Raw genomic sequence first — 5,756 nt, 5'->3', positions numbered from 1 at the left:
TTCAGGGATGAGGACACAGGGCTCCGGAGATCTTCTTGTGTTAATGATTGTCTTAGGATACTTTAGGTGTTCATGGTCCTTTGTGTTTTTTGTTTCATCGTGCTTGTAAGAGTCAACTACTTTATATTGATTCGTAATTTGAATGAAAAATTTTCAACAAGAAAAAAAGTTTGCGCCCTATGCTGTTTAGTATAGTGGTTGGGCAACACGCGCCGGACGTGGACGGCGTGTGATCGAATCCTTGCGGGAGGCTTTAATTAGGCGTTTTTTGCGCTATTTAATGAATTTCCCTCCGCTGCCTGTACTGGAATGGGCCAACTCCGAAACCGGCCCAACCAACGAACCTGCAGGCGCCAAGTTGTTAATCGGCGCCTTGCTCGACCTAAGAATGGACTGGCCCAGTCGGAGCTCGGCCTTGATATGGGCCTCTTACGCGTGCCCGTGACGGACACAATCTTCTCCCCGTCCCGTCTCTGACTCGTCAGGCTCGCCCTTCCCCGGATGTGGCCACATATACCTAGCCGTCACGACGTACTCCTCCTCTGCGTATCGACTACGCCCGCCCGCAGAGCTATCTGATCCTCTCCGTGCTCCGGTGCTGGCCACGATGTCGAGCCTCCGCAACTCTCATCGGAAGACCGGTAAGCGCGTCGTGGATCCCCCATTCATAGTCGGTTGATCATCTCACCTCTTGTGATTTCCCGATGACTACGTGCCTCGATCGATTTCTCCCGTGGTTTCTGTGCAGACGTCGTCGGCGAGTGCATTGACAAGCTCCACGAGAAGCGCCGCGCGGTGCGCGAGGAGGGCATGGAGTCGCTCGTCGCCGCGCTGGAGGGCTTCGTCCCCGTCGACGAGCTCGACTACCGCTACTTCACCGTCTTCGACCGCTGCTGCGCCTCCCTCCGCAAGGGCGGCAGGGAGGCAACGCTCGCCTACCGCGCCATCGGCCTCCTCGCTCTCACCGTAGGCGCCGCCACCGCCGATGGCGTCGATTGCTCCCAGGACATCCTGGAGAAAGCGCTCCCCGTCCTCGAGGAGACGCTGCATGCGCCGTCGTCTGGCGCGGCGACCATGGTGGCCGCTCTCGACTGCCTCGCTGCCGTAACCCTCGCCCGCGCGCGCTGCCCGGAGGACGCGGCGCCGTCTGTGAAGGCCGTGTGGGGCGCGATCAGGGCATCAGGCGTGCCGAAGACGTGACGACATCGAACCCTGAGGTCCTGGCCTCCGCTGTGTGTGCGTTCTCGTTGCTCCTCACCACCGTCGGTGACTTGAGGTCGTACCCCTGCACCTTCAAAGAGACCATAATCCCGTTCCACGACCTCGCCGAGCTCCTCGAGTGCGAAGACCCCGCCGTACGCACTGCCGCCAGCGAGGCGCTGGCCGTGTGCGCCGAGCTCAGCCTGACGCAGCACGCCTCGCCGGAAGACATCCAAGTGATCGAGATGATACTGTCCGACCTCGCGGCCGATGCCAGCAGCGACCAGAACCTCACGGAAGAACAGGTTGAGTTCTTCCAGCAGATCGCCGACATCATGAGTCAAGGCGGTTGCCCGGAGATGGAGACGGAGGAGTCGGTGCCATCGTCGTACACGAGCGGGCGCAGCGTGCTGAGGGTGTCTACATGGGCGAGGCTGGTCCAGCTGAATTTCCTGAAGCGGTTCCTCAACAAGGGTTTCCGTAAGCACCTCCAAGACAACCCGCTCTTCCGGGAACAGGTGGACTCCAGCGACGCCGTAGACGAGGCCGACGAACAGCCGGCCGGGAAGGGCAGGCGGCGCGGGGGTGGGAGGGAGAAACGGTGGAGTTCGGCCATGAGGAGAGATCGCGACATCGTATGGGAGAGCAAGAATGGTTTCTCCCTGTATGATTAGGCGTTTAATTTGCTCAGTTTAGGACTTTAGGTACCTTGGGGTTCTGTTTTTAAGGCAGCAACAATAGAAGTATCCAAATGATAACGCCCATACATATGGCATGTTTGCACATCGTCCACACGCCTTAATCCATGTTGATTTTGTTTTGCACGAATCTTAAAAAAAATTGTTAGAATCTGAGTGCCACGTGGGCATCATCGTGTGTGTGGGCTTTGAACACTTCGCCCACGCACCTCGCAGCACACGGTTTGCGAGCTGTGCTGTGTGGGTGAACTAGTTTCTGCCCACACAGCTACCACCTAGTCCACACGCGTGTGGGTGAACTACTTTTCGCCCGCACGACACCCGTACGTTGTTGGATGACAACTGCACTTGCGCGTACGTGGCAACTAGGTAAACACACCTGGCGACTATGATTCGTTGCTAGACGGCAACTGTAGTTGCGCGTACCTGTCAACTATTGTTTGACCATATGTGACAAATAGTTAATCACACACGACAATTATGGTTTGATTACACGCGGCAACTATCATAAATTAGACATGGCAAAACCAAAACAGAGAGAGTTGCTGAAAGTGCTAGTTATTGACTAGAGGGGGTGAATAGGCGATTTTTATGAAAGTCTTCAAAACATGGTGGCTTTGGAGACAAATAGGTAAACTGAGCTTATATAGTAAGCAGCGGAATGAAGACTACACTAGGCAAGTATTAGTCAAGCATACAATACAGTGAAAGCACGAAGACTAACTGCAACTAGGTAGACGGGATCAGAATGGAAGATAGTACGAAACTAAACAGATATAAGTCTTCACACGATGAAGTCGAATGAATCAGGCAGGCAAGCAATGATTTCACGAAGACAAACTGTAAAGTAAGGAGAGTAGAGGATATAACCAGTTGCTTGGCAAAGACAGGGATTTGGTAGACCAGTTTCAGTTGCTGTGACAACTGTACGTCTGGTTAGGGAGGCTGAGATTGAACTCAGAAGACTGTGTGTTCACCTTATTCCCCTTGAGCTAAGGACACCCAGTCCTCGCCCAATCACTCTGGTAAGTCTTCGAGGTAGACTTCCAAACCTTCACAGACTTAGTTCACCGGCAATCCACAATGACTCTTGGATGCCTAGAATGCGACGCCTAACCGGTTGGAGGATTCACAGTCCTCAAGTGTAACAAGTCTTTAGATCACGCGGACAGAAAGACTTCAGTGATGCCTAACACTCTTTGGCTCTGGGTGTTTTGGGCTTTGTCCTTGCAAGGATCTCTTTCTCAAATGCTTCGAAGGTGGGTTGCTCTCAAACGACAAAAGCCGTGCACTAACTCTGAGCAGCCACCAACTTATGGTGTAGGGGTGGGCTATTTATAGCCAGGAGGCAACCCGACCTGATATGCCCGAAATGACACTAGGTCACTAAGGAACTAACACGTGTCCAACGGTCAGATTTCAAACACACCCGGCAGGTTGGCTTAGGCTACAAGCAAAGTTGACTCATCCAGCTCTGGATAAGATTTTCTCCCATTGTCTTCGCTCGAAGACATAGGATTTGGTTGAGCATCACTTCAGTCACTCTGACTTTATTCACTTGGACCCCACTTAATAGTACGGTGATTCCTATGACTCAATAAAGAAGAAAGGAAACTATGAAACAACTATGTCTTCGCACTCCATAGTCTTCAAGTGAATGTATTCACATGTCATAATCTTCGTCGTGAATGTCTTCACGAACAACCATTGTCTTCAATGTCTTCACACATTTTTAGGGGTCATCTCTGGTAGGTAAACCGAATCAATGAGGGACACTACCTGTGTTATCCTGCAATTCTCACAAACACATTAGTTCCTCAACCACGTTTGTCGTCAATACTCCAAAACACGAGGTGCGCTGCATCGACAATCGACAGGTGTATGTATTTATCCATAGGGATATTTCGGATGCCACCACGAGGTGCGCTGCATCAACAACCGAGCAAAAGCACCGCGCTCCGCCCAACACCACGGCACGCTCCTCCCTAGGCGACGCCTTCTGATCATACATTAGCGAATTTTTGTGAGACGCTTGCCTCTCGTATTACGAAGCTCCTTTGCTTGTATTCCATTAGAATTGCCCTCAGCCCACAGAAGAAATGGATTCATGTGTTGACCTGCCTCTTTTCCCCATCTGACCATGAAAAATAACCAAGAGGAGCGGCACCCAGGGAAGCACAACTGTGGTGGCAACGCATGTATCCTCCCCTTCCCAGCCTTCCTTCTCTCTTCACGATGGTGCACCTTCCAGTCCCCTCTCCCGTTGCACCTTTCCTTCTCTCCCGTCCTTCCCAACTTTGCACGACTCGCCATCGGATCCCATCTCCTCCCATACCTCCAGTGGACCAGCTCTTGCGCCCATCTCCTCTGTCCACCACAACCCTTCTCTGCCACAAGGATAGAGCCATACCTTTTGTGAAGCCCAGGCAAATTTGAGGCAAAGTGATGTAGGGTGGAAACCCTAGGGCCTATCTTTCTTGATTTGGAGGTGATCCTACGAAGAACACGAAGAGCGCAAGGGGAAACACGAGAGAAAAACACTCAAATTGACGAGATCCAATCATACATATGCTAGATCCATGAACATAAAGAGTGATACAAGATCCATACGCAACAAAGGATGATATAAGAGGCGGTAGTTCTTCTCCGTGAGGAGGTCTTGAGGGGTCTTCCTGTGAGGGGTCTTGAATCCACCTAGGGATCTTCTCCGTAGAGGTCATGAACTCCGATGGAGAAGGTATCAAGTGGGTGAGCAAAGCTCTATCTCTCAGATGAGCTAATCCTTTGCTAACCCTAGAAAAGTGGAGGTGGAGTCGTTTATATAGGCTAGAGGGACGAATGGGTACATGGGCCTTGGCCGAACATCATGCATGCAAGCACTGTCCGGATGATCCGGGTGTTGGTCCAGATGATCCGAGCTTCAGGGGTGTCGAGGAGGCTGCGGGTTGTCCGGATGTTAGGGACCTGGTCTGGACGTCCAGGTCCGTCCGGATGATCCGGGTCGGGGTCCGGATGATCCGGCTTTGGGAGATTGGCTGCTGTGGCCTTCGGGCGCTATAGCCGGATCGTCCGGACCGGGGTCCAGATCATCCAGGCTCTGTCCGTATCGTCCGGGACCTCGTCCGGATCATCCGGCCAGCCTGGGACTTGGCTGATTTCTCCTCCGTCTTCGCGTATGTCTTCCTTCTCCAATCCACCTTGCTCCTTAGCTTCTCCATGACTAACTCCTATGTACCTGAGTATGCAAAGCGTCTCCGTTTGAGGTAGTAGCCATGTCTCATGTGGTTCGAAAGGGAGTTGCAAGAGGAGTGATGTCACCTCGGTTTCGAGAGCCCTTGCACGTGCACGAATCATAGGCCCACTTGGCACTTGGTGAGACGATGATAGGTCCATGTGGATGACCTTGGGATGCTCCGCATCATCTCCCCCCCCCTTGGGAAAGATCCGACCTTGGATCAAAATCTTCATCACCATGGTAGGGAGAAAGATCCTTGACAGTGAAGATATCGCTCACATTGTACTGTCGCGTGGGATGTCGATCTTGTAGGCGTTGTTGTTGTAGCGTTCGAGCACCTTGAAGGGTCCATCGGCTCGAGGTAGAAGCTTGGACTTGCATTCATTGGGGAAGTAGTCCTTGCAAAGGTGTAGCCACACAATATCTCCAATGTGGAATACCATGGGTTGCTTGTTGATGTTGAGCTTGGTTGCAAGTTGTTGTACTTGGCGCCCGATGGTGTGCCTTCTATCTTCATGCATCTTCTTGAGGTAGCTCACTTGTGCACTTGCGTCCATGTTGATGCGCTCTTGTAGTGGTAGGGGTAGAATGTGCAATGGGGCAATGGGTTGAAGCCGTAGACG

General features: G+C 52.4%; 1 pseudogene; it reads left to right on the top strand.

Annotated features, from left to right (window-relative positions):
• Positions 1–485: 485 nt before the first annotated feature.
• Positions 486–2,034, top strand: LOC123134101 (interferon-related developmental regulator 2-like; annotated as a pseudogene).
• Positions 2,035–5,756: the final 3,722 nt, after the last annotated feature.

This window comes from Triticum aestivum, chromosome 6B, assembly GCF_018294505.1.
Source record: "Triticum aestivum cultivar Chinese Spring chromosome 6B, IWGSC CS RefSeq v2.1, whole genome shotgun sequence".
Lineage (NCBI taxonomy): Eukaryota > Viridiplantae > Streptophyta > Magnoliopsida > Poales > Poaceae > Triticum > Triticum aestivum.
This window is presented reverse-complemented; position numbering and strand designations above follow the sequence as displayed.